Source organism: Triticum aestivum, chromosome 7A (genome assembly GCF_018294505.1).
Source record: "Triticum aestivum cultivar Chinese Spring chromosome 7A, IWGSC CS RefSeq v2.1, whole genome shotgun sequence".
Classification (NCBI taxonomy): domain Eukaryota; kingdom Viridiplantae; phylum Streptophyta; class Magnoliopsida; order Poales; family Poaceae; genus Triticum; species Triticum aestivum.
This window is the reverse complement of record NC_057812.1, coordinates 24,320,942-24,327,133: the sequence shown is the minus strand read 5'-3', so window position 1 is coordinate 24,327,133 and position 6,192 is coordinate 24,320,942.

The following is a 6,192-nucleotide window of genomic DNA, read 5'->3' as shown; positions in this document are numbered from 1 at the left end:
ACAAATCCTATTCTTGATCTATGCCAATTCCACGAACACCATTGGAAACACCTATAGAGCACCTTTATAATCACCCAGTTATGTTGTGATGTTTGGTAGCACACAAAGTGTTCCTCCGGTATACGGGAGTTGCATAATCTCATAGTCATAGGAACATGTATAAGTCATGAAGAAAGCAATAGCAGTAAACTTAAACGATCAAGTGCTAAGCTAACGGAATGGGTCAAGTCAATCACATAATTCTCCTAATGATGTGATCCCGTTTATCAAATGACAACTCATGTCTATGGTTAGGAAACATAACCATCTTTGATCAACGAGCTAGTCAAGTAGAGGCATACTAGTGACACTCTGGCTGTCTATGTATTCACACATGTATTATGTTTCCGGTTAATACAATTCTAGCATGAATAATAAACATTTATCATGATATGAGGAAATAAATAATAACTTTATTATTGCCTCTAGGGCATATTTCCTTCAGTCTCCCACTTGTACTAGAGTCAATAATCTAGATTACACAGTAATGATTCTAACACCCATGTACTCTTGGTGCCGATCATGTTTTGCTCGTGGAAGAGGCTTAGTCAGCGGGTCTGCAACATTCAGATCCGTTTGTATCTTGCATATCTCCATGTCTCCCACCTGGACTTGATCCTGGATGGAATTGAAGCGTTTCTTGATGTGCTTGGTTCTCTTGTGAAATCTGGATTCCTTTGCCAAGGCAATTGCACCAGTATTATCAAAAAAGATTTTCATTGGACCCGATGCAGTAGGTATGACACCTAGATCGGATATGAACTTGTAACGCCCTCGATGCCGCTATATCTCCTACGTGTCGAAGCATGACTTAGAGGCATAACCGCATTGAAAGCAATGTCGCAAGTGAGGTAATCTTCACAACAACCCATGTAAATAAATAAAGAGGAAAGGTACATAGTTGGCTTACACTCGCCACGTCACACAAATACATAAATAAGTCATTACATTCATCCAATACACTCAAGGTCCGACTACGGAACCAAAATGAAGATAAACCCCAAATGCAACATAGTCCCTGATCGCCCCAACTGGGCACCACTACTGATCATCTGGGAAAGACACGTAGTAACGACGAGAGTCTTCATCGAACTCCCACTTGAGCTCGATCATATCATCTGGAGCAGTATCATCGGTCCCTGCATCTGGTTTTGGAAGTAATCTGTGAGTCACGGGGACTCAGCAATCTCACACCCTCGCGATCAAGACTATTTAAGCTTATAGGAAGGGTAAAGGTATGATGTGGAGCTGCAGCAAGCGACTAGCATATATGGTGGCTAACATACGCAAATGAGAGCGAGAAGAGAAGGCAAAAGCACAGTCGAACAACTATGATTAAGAAGTGATCCTAGAACAACCTACGTCAAGCATTACCCCAACACCGTGTTCACTTCCCGGACTCTGCCGAGAAGAGACCATCACGGTTACACACGTGGTTGGTGCATTTTAATTAAGTTAAGCTTTAGGTTTTCTACAACCGAACATTAACAAATTCCCATCTGCCCATAACCGCGGGCACGACTTTCAAAAGATCAAATCCCTCCAGGGGAGCCCCAACTTAGCCCATCACAAGCTCTCACGGTCAACGAAGGATATTCCTTCTCCCAAGACAATCCGATCAGACTCGGCATCCCGGTTACAAGACATCCTCGACAATGGTAAAACAAGTCCAGCAACACCACCCGAATGTGCCGACAAATCCCGATAGGAGCTGCACATATCTCATTCTCAGGGCACACTCAGATGAGCGCTCCATACAACTAAAACCAAACCTCGAGTTTCCCCGAGGGGGCGCTGCACAGGGCTCTAGTTTGGACCAACACTCAGAGGACCACTGGCCCGGGGGGTTTAATAAAGATGACCCTCGGGCTCCAGAAACCCAAGGGAAAAAGAGGCTAGGTGGCGAATGGTAAAACCAATGTTAGGCATTGCTGGACGAGTTTTATTCAAAGCGAACTGTCAAGGGGTTCCCATTATAAGCCAACCGTGTAAGGAACGCAAAATCCGGGAACATAACACCGATATGACGGAAACTAGGGCGGCAAGAGTGGAACAAAACACCAGGCATAAGGACGAGCCTTCCACCCTTTACCAAGTATATAGTTTCATTAAGATAAACAATATAATATGGTGATATCCCAACAATAAACAAGTTCCAACAAGGAACAATCTCCAGTCTTCACCTGCAACTAGCAACCCTATAAGAGAGGCTGAGCAAAGCGGTAACATAGCCAAACAACGGTTTGCTAGGACAAGGTGGGATAGAGGTTTGACATTGCAATATGGGAGGCATGATAATCAAGTGGTATGTATCGTAACATAGGCATAGCAAAAGAGCGAGCATCTAGCAAGCAAAGATAGAAGTGATTTCGAGGGTATGGTCATCTTGCCTGCAAAGTTCTCAGAGCTGCCTTGATCCTCGTATGCGTACACAACGGGCTCCTCGTTCACGTACTTGTCTCCCAGCTCTACCCAAACAAGAACAACAAGCAAAAGGGAACACAATCAACCAAGTGCAATGCTCAAGCAACATGATGCAAACATGGTATGATATGCAGGATGCGATATGTGATGCATATGCATGATTTGCAAAGGAATGATAGAACTTGGCCTCAACTTGGAATTCCGAGAGTGCCACTGGAAAGGGGAGTTGATTTCGGTTGAAATCGATATAAAGATAACCGGAATCAGATGCACGGTTTGGAAATGGCAAGCAAAACAAATATGACACCGGTCTGCGATAATCAGCAAGTAGCCTTCTAAATGCATCAAGAACAACATGCTACAGCACTCCAACATGACAACAAAATACATGGCAGGGATCCACTCATGATGCTTGACAAAATATAAACACTGAGATACAGCTAATTCACTCAATAACAGGTTCGAACAAGCATGGCAAAAGAGCAAAAGCTAACAGGTTTCAGACATTGTGAAATTAACAGCATGTCAGGAATTTATCATCAGGAAGCAATGTTTAGAGCACGATAACTATATGCTACAGGAACATATCATGGCAAAGCAAGGCATGGTATGAAGCTACTCTAAGCATATAACAAAAGTCCCTTAGTGAACATGAGCCAAAAGGGATCAGAAAATACAATTGCAAGCATGTGAACATAGCAAAACCATAAACAGATTCAGACTTAGTGAAAAACTGGAGCATGGCAAAACAGATAACGAGTAGTCATGTTTACGAGCTCGATGCACTCACTACGAGGCATTGCATGACAAGCTAAGCATACACCCAGCAAATAGACATGGCATAGAAGCTAGACATGGCAAGAACAACAACATAGCATGCACGGATCAACAACAACAAGCTTGGCAAAATTGCGAAACATGTTAACAATCTTCCAGGAACATTTTATAGCAAAAGTAGAGCTCGATTGACTCAAGCTAGGGTGCTCCATAATTGCAAACCAAGACATGGATGGATAGAGCACAACATTATCTACAAAACATCCTTACTGATCATCCTCAAAATAGGCATGGATCACTAGGAAACAACATGAACATATGGCATAAAAATAATGACAGGGCAAGGACTTGGTGAAATTCTAAGTCCCTGAAATCAGCATCATTGATTAAGCTACTTTGCTTGCTTGTGCTAGTCACCACAAAGATCACAAAAATACATGGCATACACCCCCTGTAAAGATGGCATTGCATTCTTCAAAACACATGTAGAGCTCAGGATCATAGCATGCACACATTAATCATGGCAAAAATGACAAAAGTGTATTTGCTGAAATAGATCTGAAACTATCATCACATAGCCCTCTTCCAACAGCATTTGAGGCCTCAAGATGAGCTCAAATGAATATGATGCAATGAGATGAAATAATGTACTCGTTGAGACGAACATTTTGATATGCTACACGCACGAATCGGAGCCACGATGAGGAAGTTATGGCATGTCAAAGTATGCAAAAATATTAGGGTTAGGGACCAAAAAGTCAACCCCGAGATTTCGGATCTGAGATCTAGATCGGGCCGGCACTATAGCAGTTCGTAGATCGAGGATGAATGGAGGGGATCGCCGGAGTTACTGTAGCCGCCGGAGATGGAAATGAGGTGGCCGGAGCTTGGGCCGGCCGGAGTTGTCGCGGGACGTCGCCGGACTTGGGCGGCGCGGTGAGGCGTGGCCAGGCGGTGAGGCGGCGAGGACGGGGCGGCAAGGCGTGGCCGGGCGGTGAGGCGGCGAGGACGGGGCGGCGCCGGAGTTTGGGTCGGCGGCGAGCGGGCGAGTCGGCGGGGTCGGCGCCGGCGACAAGGTGCGTCGTGGCAGCCGGCGCGGGCGGCGCGGCAACCCTCACGTGGGGCGCGGGCGGCGGCACACGCGGGCCGGGGAGGGCCTGCCCCGGGCCCGAGCGGGCTGCGGCGGGGGCGGACGGCTGGAGCCACGTGGCGGCTCCTGATTTGCCGCGGGTGGTGGCTGGGCTTTGTCCGACGCGGGCCGGACACGTCCAGTGCGCGGAGGAGCGGATTTTGCTAGTGTTAGGGGGTGGAAGATCCGAAAATTTTGGGAAGGAGCTATATTTATAGGTAGGAGGAGCTAGGAGGCTCCAAATTGAGCACGGTTTGCGGCCACGCGATCGTGATCGAACGGCATAGGTGATGTAGGAGGTTTAGGTGGGTTTTGGGCCACTTTGGAGGGGTTTTGGGCTGCAACACACACGAGGCCTTTTTGGTCCCTCGGTTAACCGTAGGAGTATCAAACGAAGTCCAAATGACACGAAACTTGACAGGCGGTCTACCGGTAGTAATCCAAGTCCGCATGACAAGTCTCGGTCCAATATGAAAACGTTTAACTCCCGCACACGAAAAGAGGTAGAAAGGGACACCGGAGGGCATAGGAGCGCCGGAATGCAAAACGGACAACGGGGGAAATGCTCGGATGCATGAGACGAACACGTATGCAAATGCAATTCACATGATGACATGATATGAGATGCATGACAAAGACAAAACACACGGAGAAAAAACCCGACAACGATGAAATAGAATAATTTAGTGCCGAAACGACAAGAGTTGGAGTACAAATAAGGTAAATTACATCCTGGGCGTTACAACACTCCACCACTACGAAAGGATCTCATCCTGAGATCTAGGACTGGAAAAACTCCGGGTACTCAGAACGGAGGTGATCCTCGCGTTCCTAGGTGGCTTCACGGTCGGAATGATGTGACCACTTGACTTTCAGGAATTTGATAGACTTGTTGCGAGTCTTGCGCTCAGTTTCTTCAAGAATAGCGACTGGGTGCTCATGATAAGACATGTCTTCTTGGAGATCAATGTCTTCAAAGTTGACGGTGTGGTCAGGAGTCTTGAAACACTTGCGGAGTTGACAAACATGAAACACATTGTGCACGTTTGCAAAGTTGGAGGGAAGCTCAAGTTGATAGGCGAGATTGCCTCTTTTGCTGACGATCTTGAAAGGACCCACGTATCTAGGGGCAAGCTTCCCTTTGATACCGAAGCAACGAGTACCTTTCATTGGAGAGACACGGAGGTAGACATGGTCTCCGATCTCGAAAGCCAAGTCATGATGTTTGCTATCATAGTAGCTCTTCTGGCGCGATTGCGCGGCTTTGAGATTATCACGAATGACTTTGCACATCTCTTCTGCCTCTGTGATCAAGTCATTGCCAAGAAGTTGACGTTCACCAGTCTCTGACCAGTTAAGAGGAGTACGACACTTCCTGCCATAGAGAATTTCCAATGGGGCCTTGCCCGAACTCGCTTGGAAGCTGTTGTTATAGGAGAACTCGGCATATGGAAGACAATCTTACCACTTCATACCGAAAGAGATGACACAAGCCCTGAGCATATCTACAACAATCTGATTAACTCGCTCGACTTGGCCACCAGTTTGAGGATGAAAAGTTGTGCTGAAACGGATGTTGGTGCCCATGGGCTTCTGAAAAGAATCCCAAAACTTGGAGGTGAAGATGCTGCCACGATCTGAAGAAATCAACTGCGGAATGCCGTGCAGAGAGACAATCCGAGAGGTATATAGCTCTGCCAACTGAGCTGTTGTGATAGATTCTTTGATGGGAAGGAAATGAGCCACTTTAGTGAGTTTGTCGATGACAACGAAGATAGCATCATTGCCACACTTGGACTTTGGAAATCCAGTCACGAAGTCCA